We start from the raw sequence: 6956 nt of genomic DNA on the forward strand, positions 1-6956 counted from the left end.
ATGCCACCTTCTGCATGATTCTTACGTACTATATTAAATGCATATGTATTTTAAAACGGTGGATTTTGTGGATGAATGTACCAACAGGCGCTTGCTTAATATTTTGCATGGTAAGTTTTAATAAAAATGTTAAGCAAGCGCCTGTGTGTAATATCCTTTTCCCCGGCTTTGTCATTTTCTCCCCCCCCCCCCTCTCCCCCCCCCCCCCCCCCCCCCCCCCCCCCGATTGTGACAGTATGTTGTTTCACAAATACACAAATAAAATAACATACTGAAAAGACTTGAATTATAATTTAATCCCTTTCAAATTCAATTACTATATTCTTGCTGCTACCTTCCGAAAACATTTCATGAGCCTATCCAATGAATAAATGAAACACCCCCAAAACAACATTATAACAGATAAAATAATTTTAAAAAAAATAATTTTCCCCAAACATAGCCTTTTTAAACGGAACGAGCTTTTAATCGAACTAGATGTGTTTAAGATATTTGAAATTGACTGTATAGTTCTACACCTGATACATTATACATTCATGTATTACATCACATACTAAAGCGAACGAGTCCGGTGTGTAAAAAAGGTTTGCCTCATTTGGGATGAATTCGTGTGAAAGTTCGTACAGTTACCGATATCCTGCAGATTAGTTTTGAACCCGAAGAGATACAGCGAGATTGAAACAGAACCAATGAAAACCAAGATGAAGTTTACGACCCATAGTAAGAGAATTAACATATTTCATAATATATAAAATAGTGCAAAGGTTAACAGAGAATTTATGCTTGAATGGAATTAAAAGTCATCTCATTATTAATTTAAATGTTAAGATACAAGTATTTAGTTTAGAAATGAACTGCCAGAAGTTTTCCCTATTTAGGATTAGAGTGCTGCGGTCACTAAGTCTCTGTTAGTTAAAAAATCATAAATCAAACAAAAGATGTTTAACTTGTTGACTTAATAAAATTATGAATTATTGTTGTTTTATATACATACCATACTCTCTGCTTTAAGTACACACATGCACGGTATTATGTGTAAATACATGTACATGTGCTTTAGTGTTCTTTTCATTCTCTACCCATAGGTGTCGTTACTCGCTAACACCTCTGTCAATGCCGAAATTTCAAAATTCTTGTAAAAGGCTTTGTAAATTCTTATACAAACATTTAACTTAATTCACTTGCAAAATTCTAAGATAAAATTGTTTTAACACATGTAAACAATTCCCAAAATGTTGATTTTAATCAAAATGAATCATTTTCCCTGATTTTTTTTTTTTTTTTTTTTTTTTTTTTTTGGTGCTATCTTATCTACATTAATCATTCCAATTCTTAAATTCCGTTCCGTTTTCCGTTCTGCGGTTTAGTAACACCCCTTTCTCGCTTTTGGGCTAATCCGCACCTCCCCCTCCCCCCCCCCCCCCCACACCATCACAGTACCGAGTGAGGAGATATAGACACTATGCACAATCAAGAACCTTGTCTGCCCTTCTTAATAATCTACCTTTCATATGGGGCCATCCACCTTCTTTTCTTTTTTTTTTTTTTTTTTTTTTTTTGTTTCATGAATAATGATAAACAAAGTGGGCGGGTCTTAACACAAAGGACAACATTAACTTTTGGAATATGAATATATCTCGTGCTTTCCCGCTTACAAATCACGTGATATTATTTAATTGTATTAGAATCTTGATATTTTTTCATTAAATGGAAGCTATCCATGATTTTCACTAAATACATAATCATATGCTGCATATGTGATCGATATTTCTTTTAATGCATTTATTTATTCGTTGTGATGAAAGGTGATGATACTGCTAATACATGTACCTAAACACGTTATGAAAAGCACATTCGGTAAATATTTATATTTTTAGATACCGCCGCTGAAAAAAAAATGAAATTAGAAATCAGTACAAATCTTATTGTTATTCAGATAGTTATTTTTAACTAAATATGGAAATTATATATAGAACTGTTACCTGTCAAAATACGATTCGTTCAATCCTATATTATATTGTGATGTACTTTGGGATGGGGTACGAGTAATTGAAAAATGTAATTGTAATTAGCTATATTTAAATACATTTTTATAAATTAATTTGGTGTATTTGTAATTGACTTTGCTTTCAATTACATGTACAAGCAATTAAATGTATTTAAATACATTCCAAAAAAGTCAGGTATTTTCAATTACATTTCAGTTACTTCTGAATTTACATTCTTTGGTGTTTATGCAATAATTAGATGTCTCATTATGTCTATATACTTGATGCAGCATGACCTCAGTGTCCAGGACTATAGATGAAGGGCTAATTATGTTAAGGTGTGAACCCCTCTCATACACAAAGAACAAAGGCACTGACATATTCTTAATTAATAATCATGCATATTATGTTTGAGACTTTGCATTCATAATATTACCATGTACGTGTATATATGGAGAGGGCGGTCTCAGTTTTTAGAACTTGTGCCCGATCCCTTTGTAATCATATTACAATAAAATACGTTCAAACCAAAGGCACAGGCAGAAAAGTTCACTTAATTCAGATCTTACATTCAGAACTAAACATGACTTAAAATGTACTGGATGAATTTCATGTCCCAGAAAATGCATCTGGAAATGTCAAAGCAGAATTCCTCAAAAAGCTTAAAGACGAATCAAAGCTGGCTTCGCTGCCAAATCTTCCACGACATTTTGAAATAAACTTCAATAATTGAAATGTATTTAATTACATTATTCAACGTAATGACGAGTAATTAATTACTTATGTTAAAATTAATGTAATTGTAATTGCAAATAATTGACAAAATCACCAATGTAATTGAAAGTATGTAATTACATTTTCAATGTAATTGACCCCGTCCCTAGATGTACTACATATATGTCACAAGTGCTCACAAAGAATAAAGATACTCCCTCTCCTTTTCGCGGGCTCTTTATCGATTTTGCCTTCAAGCAAAATATCATAAATGTCTGGGCTCGAATTATTTTTTTATGAAAATACCTTGATTATCCATTTTTTATATTTAAAAAACACGTGCTGTAAAAACACATTTACAGTATACGCGTAAGTCTTTAGGCTTTGGTTAACTATATGTTACATGTTGACTATTGAACCAAAAGATCTACATGTAATAGGTAAAGTTTTAATAAAGAAAATAAAACCATACTAATGCATTCCGTTTTACATATACTTGTAATATAAACAATGGAAATATACAGTTATATACCTAGATAACTAAATTCAGAAATCTCAACTTATATACGTGTATATACACGGCTACATGTACCCATGTCCTAAATTATAAGGTATCGGTTATGCAAGAAAATTCGTTTGGGATGTTTCCGGTTATGAGTTAAAAGAGAACAACACGCCGCTTCGACAGGTAGGTAGATCTGCGTTTTTCATATTTATAATAATTTAACCATTGTTAACGAAAATCGGGAAATGTAGTCAGCTGTAGAAATGATTAAAGCACACGACAAAAACCCACAATTACCCATATTTAAAGCGGCAAGACGACACGAGTTGATTTTTCGAGACCAGAAGAAGGTTGAATTTTGAATATTTCTCACGACTCTCGATTGTCAGGGTCAATATCGGCTCAATCAGCTAATCAGTAGAAATAAGTTGACCACTCTAGGGACGATTTGTGCATGTTGAAATTAAAATATTCTACTTTTTAAAGCGCTTAGCGTAGCTGCGCTTTATTGTCGCCAGTTGGATTTTGCTTTCGTCATCACGTTTCCGGTTTATCGCCACCTATAGGCAAATTTATGCATCGCTGTAGTAAATAAGTCGTGTTTAAAGTAGTCGTATTTTTGCAACCGATCTAGTGCGGGGATAACATTTATATCCGATGGGGCATTTTTTTCCCGGAAATACAGTTCGTTGAACAGTGGATAAAATATGTATAAAAAGGTGACATTTTTGTCCTCATTCTGGGGGAAAGTGAGACACACATGCAGGTAATTCTTCAGTTAAAATTCCCGTTTGAATCTGCGTCTGTAATAATCAAAGTGATTATTAAGTAATTCAAAATCTAAAAATGAATAAGAATCTGTACATGAAACCGTTTTGGCTACTACGGTGCCTTTGCATTGTTACCTTCGCATAGCGCTTAGAGGTCAAGAAAATCAATACTTCTGCATGGTGCAATATATAATTAGAATCCACGTCATTAAGCTCTATACGAGTCATGAGGGTTTTCCACTTGTGTTTTGACTGCTGTTCCGACTCAGTAAAAATGTTGTCCAACACAGCAAAAATGTGTGCAAAACAGTAAAAAAAAATTAACTGATCCTCGTCGATCGTGAACGAGAAATAACTTGCGCACGAATATGTTTTGACAGCGAAGGACAGAGATCGGTGTCTCAGAGGGACGATATTGCGTAACTGCTTACACCTCCCCCGATCATATATGTAAGTAGGTCATGCAGGAATTTAGAGGATGCAACGGTGCAACTTAGGCTTACCTTACTATTTCTAAATGACCAAGATATTCTTCAGAATCATCGTCAACCCAATCAAATTTGATTTCGATATTTAGTTTCGAAAATGAGACTGGAAATAACGATCTTGGGGGATGGAAAAGATAAAAGGTACAAAATTATAGGTCTGCGTTTACGGAAGACAATGCCCCGGTTTCAAGTCTTCAAAACACCGCCTGGAATTTTACGAGGGCTGTTTACTGAAATACATATGGTTAGAACAAGTGTTAGATAAACATTGCCATTGTGTCAAGCATGAATGTAAAATGGTTTGCGGTCCACAGCACGCTACACACAATGAAAAGTAATCGTGTTTTCAATTTGTTTGTACTTCAAACAATTGACAATGACAGGTATATGCTTCATGTATTTCTGAACGTAAAAAGGATGAAGGGGGGAAGAGAGCATGGATTTAATGTCGTTGTTCCCTGTCCCCACATTTTGTTTTCGCTGAACGATCTTTTCATATAAAAAACGCATTTAGTTTTTCGGCGAGATGCCTCTTGATTATTTCTACAGCGGTTTGAACATTACCGTTTGAAAATTACTTTTGTAACTTTTAAGTGCCTAGCTTGGGATTCTCATTGAGCTTATACATTTATATGTTGTAAATATTATATATTTATTGAGAGTCACTTTTGTTACGTTTTTTTTTTCATAGAACTCCCACACAAGCTGCGAATCTTATGCTTTTTTGCTAAGGTTATTTACATTTTCAACTGTTTTATAAAATTAAAACAATAGCAATGTGTATTATGTCTCATTCAGACAAACAGGTGAGTTTCCTTTGCAATATGAATATGAGCTTTTACACAAAGAGTGTAATACACACATGTTGATGAGTACAGTGGTTAATTTACCTGTGTACAAACTCTTGGAGTTTTTGTAACGAATATTGCACAACTTATTTATGCATGCATGCGTCGTCTCTAGTATCTGATGATACATAAATCCACACATGATTGTGAAGATAGCATACATGATATGTTGGATGAATACCCCATTATATCCATATTTCTAATTGTTTATGTATGTATTACGATTCCGAATTTCCTCTACGAAACGAACCCATTTACACCCATCTATATTGCAAATGAATGGAATACCAACACAAACTTACCCATTTCTATAAAGGCATCATTCTAGGACTTTATTCACCCATCCATGAAATACAACACCTTATAATCGCTGTATAAGAGCCCCTTTTCTATTATGAACATTTTGTGTACTTCGATCCTTCGAATATGGCGCCAATTCGTTCGGTACCGTACGATTTGCGCGTGGTTAAGTTCGGCCCTGCCAGACGTTAGGTATATAAACGGCTGAAAACGCTGACAGAGAGGAGATCGGGTAGTACCATCATGGAGCCATCAGAGCCCACAAGAATGGTAATTATTTTATAGATATAACCCGAGTATTTAGGTTGGGTAAGTCTGATGCCATTTCATACCTAGTACATTTGGGTCCCCAATCAGTATTCCATTCAGTTTAGACACGTTGGGTAAATTCCCAACGTCATTGGGTATGTAGTTTCGTTGGGTAAATTCCCAACGTCATTGGGTAAATTTCATACCCACAGAAAATATTCATTATATGTAATATATGAATGCTATTTCATGTTTTGATATATTTCATGCATTTACAATAATTAGTAAATGAATTCCAATCTTAATAAATTCATAGAAAATCCAATAGCTTGTTTTTATTCGGTAAATTTCAGAAATAAGAGGATCCACAAATAATTTTGTAACTATCCAAGGCGGAAAACGTTACAACTGGTGTCAGAAGTGGGATTTACATTTTTCTTATCTCTGTTTACCCAATCAGAATTCAAACAAAACACATTTTTTTATATTGATTTTTTTGAATATCACTATATTGATATTTTATTTATACCCAATCATTTTACAATGGATACTGAAGAAAGTTTTGAAGTCACTTTCAAATCACGCCCATCCTCACCACATGATTTGGAAAACAATCGGGATGTTACACCCGTTTCCAATCATCATTCAGAATCCTCAACAATGGCATCAGATACTGCTCAACCTATGAACGAAAATCAATTAGATACTTTAATGTCTATCATGCAAAATGTTAACCAACAATTGTTGGGTATGAGACATGAGTATCATGAATTAAGGGATCATGTAAATAATTTACACAGGAAAATAGAAAACCCAATGTTAGATAGGGGAGACAATCATCACGAATACCCATTGCCTTTGTCTGAGCCCAATCATCCAACTAGCCCTTTTTATAGGTACCCACCCCAGTACCCACCTGACCGATTATTAGCATATAGGCAGAGAGAACACTCTCCTAGCCCACATTCATTTCCAGAAATTGATATAAATGAAAATAGAATTCTTAATACCCATATTACCAGATCCCATGTTGCCATCAAACCACAAACTTTTGATGGGTCTGAAGATTTCAGTGAATACCTTGCTCAATTTGA

The sequence above is a fragment of the Ostrea edulis genome, chromosome 3 (assembly GCF_947568905.1).
Source record: "Ostrea edulis chromosome 3, xbOstEdul1.1, whole genome shotgun sequence".
Classification (NCBI taxonomy): domain Eukaryota; kingdom Metazoa; phylum Mollusca; class Bivalvia; order Ostreida; family Ostreidae; genus Ostrea; species Ostrea edulis.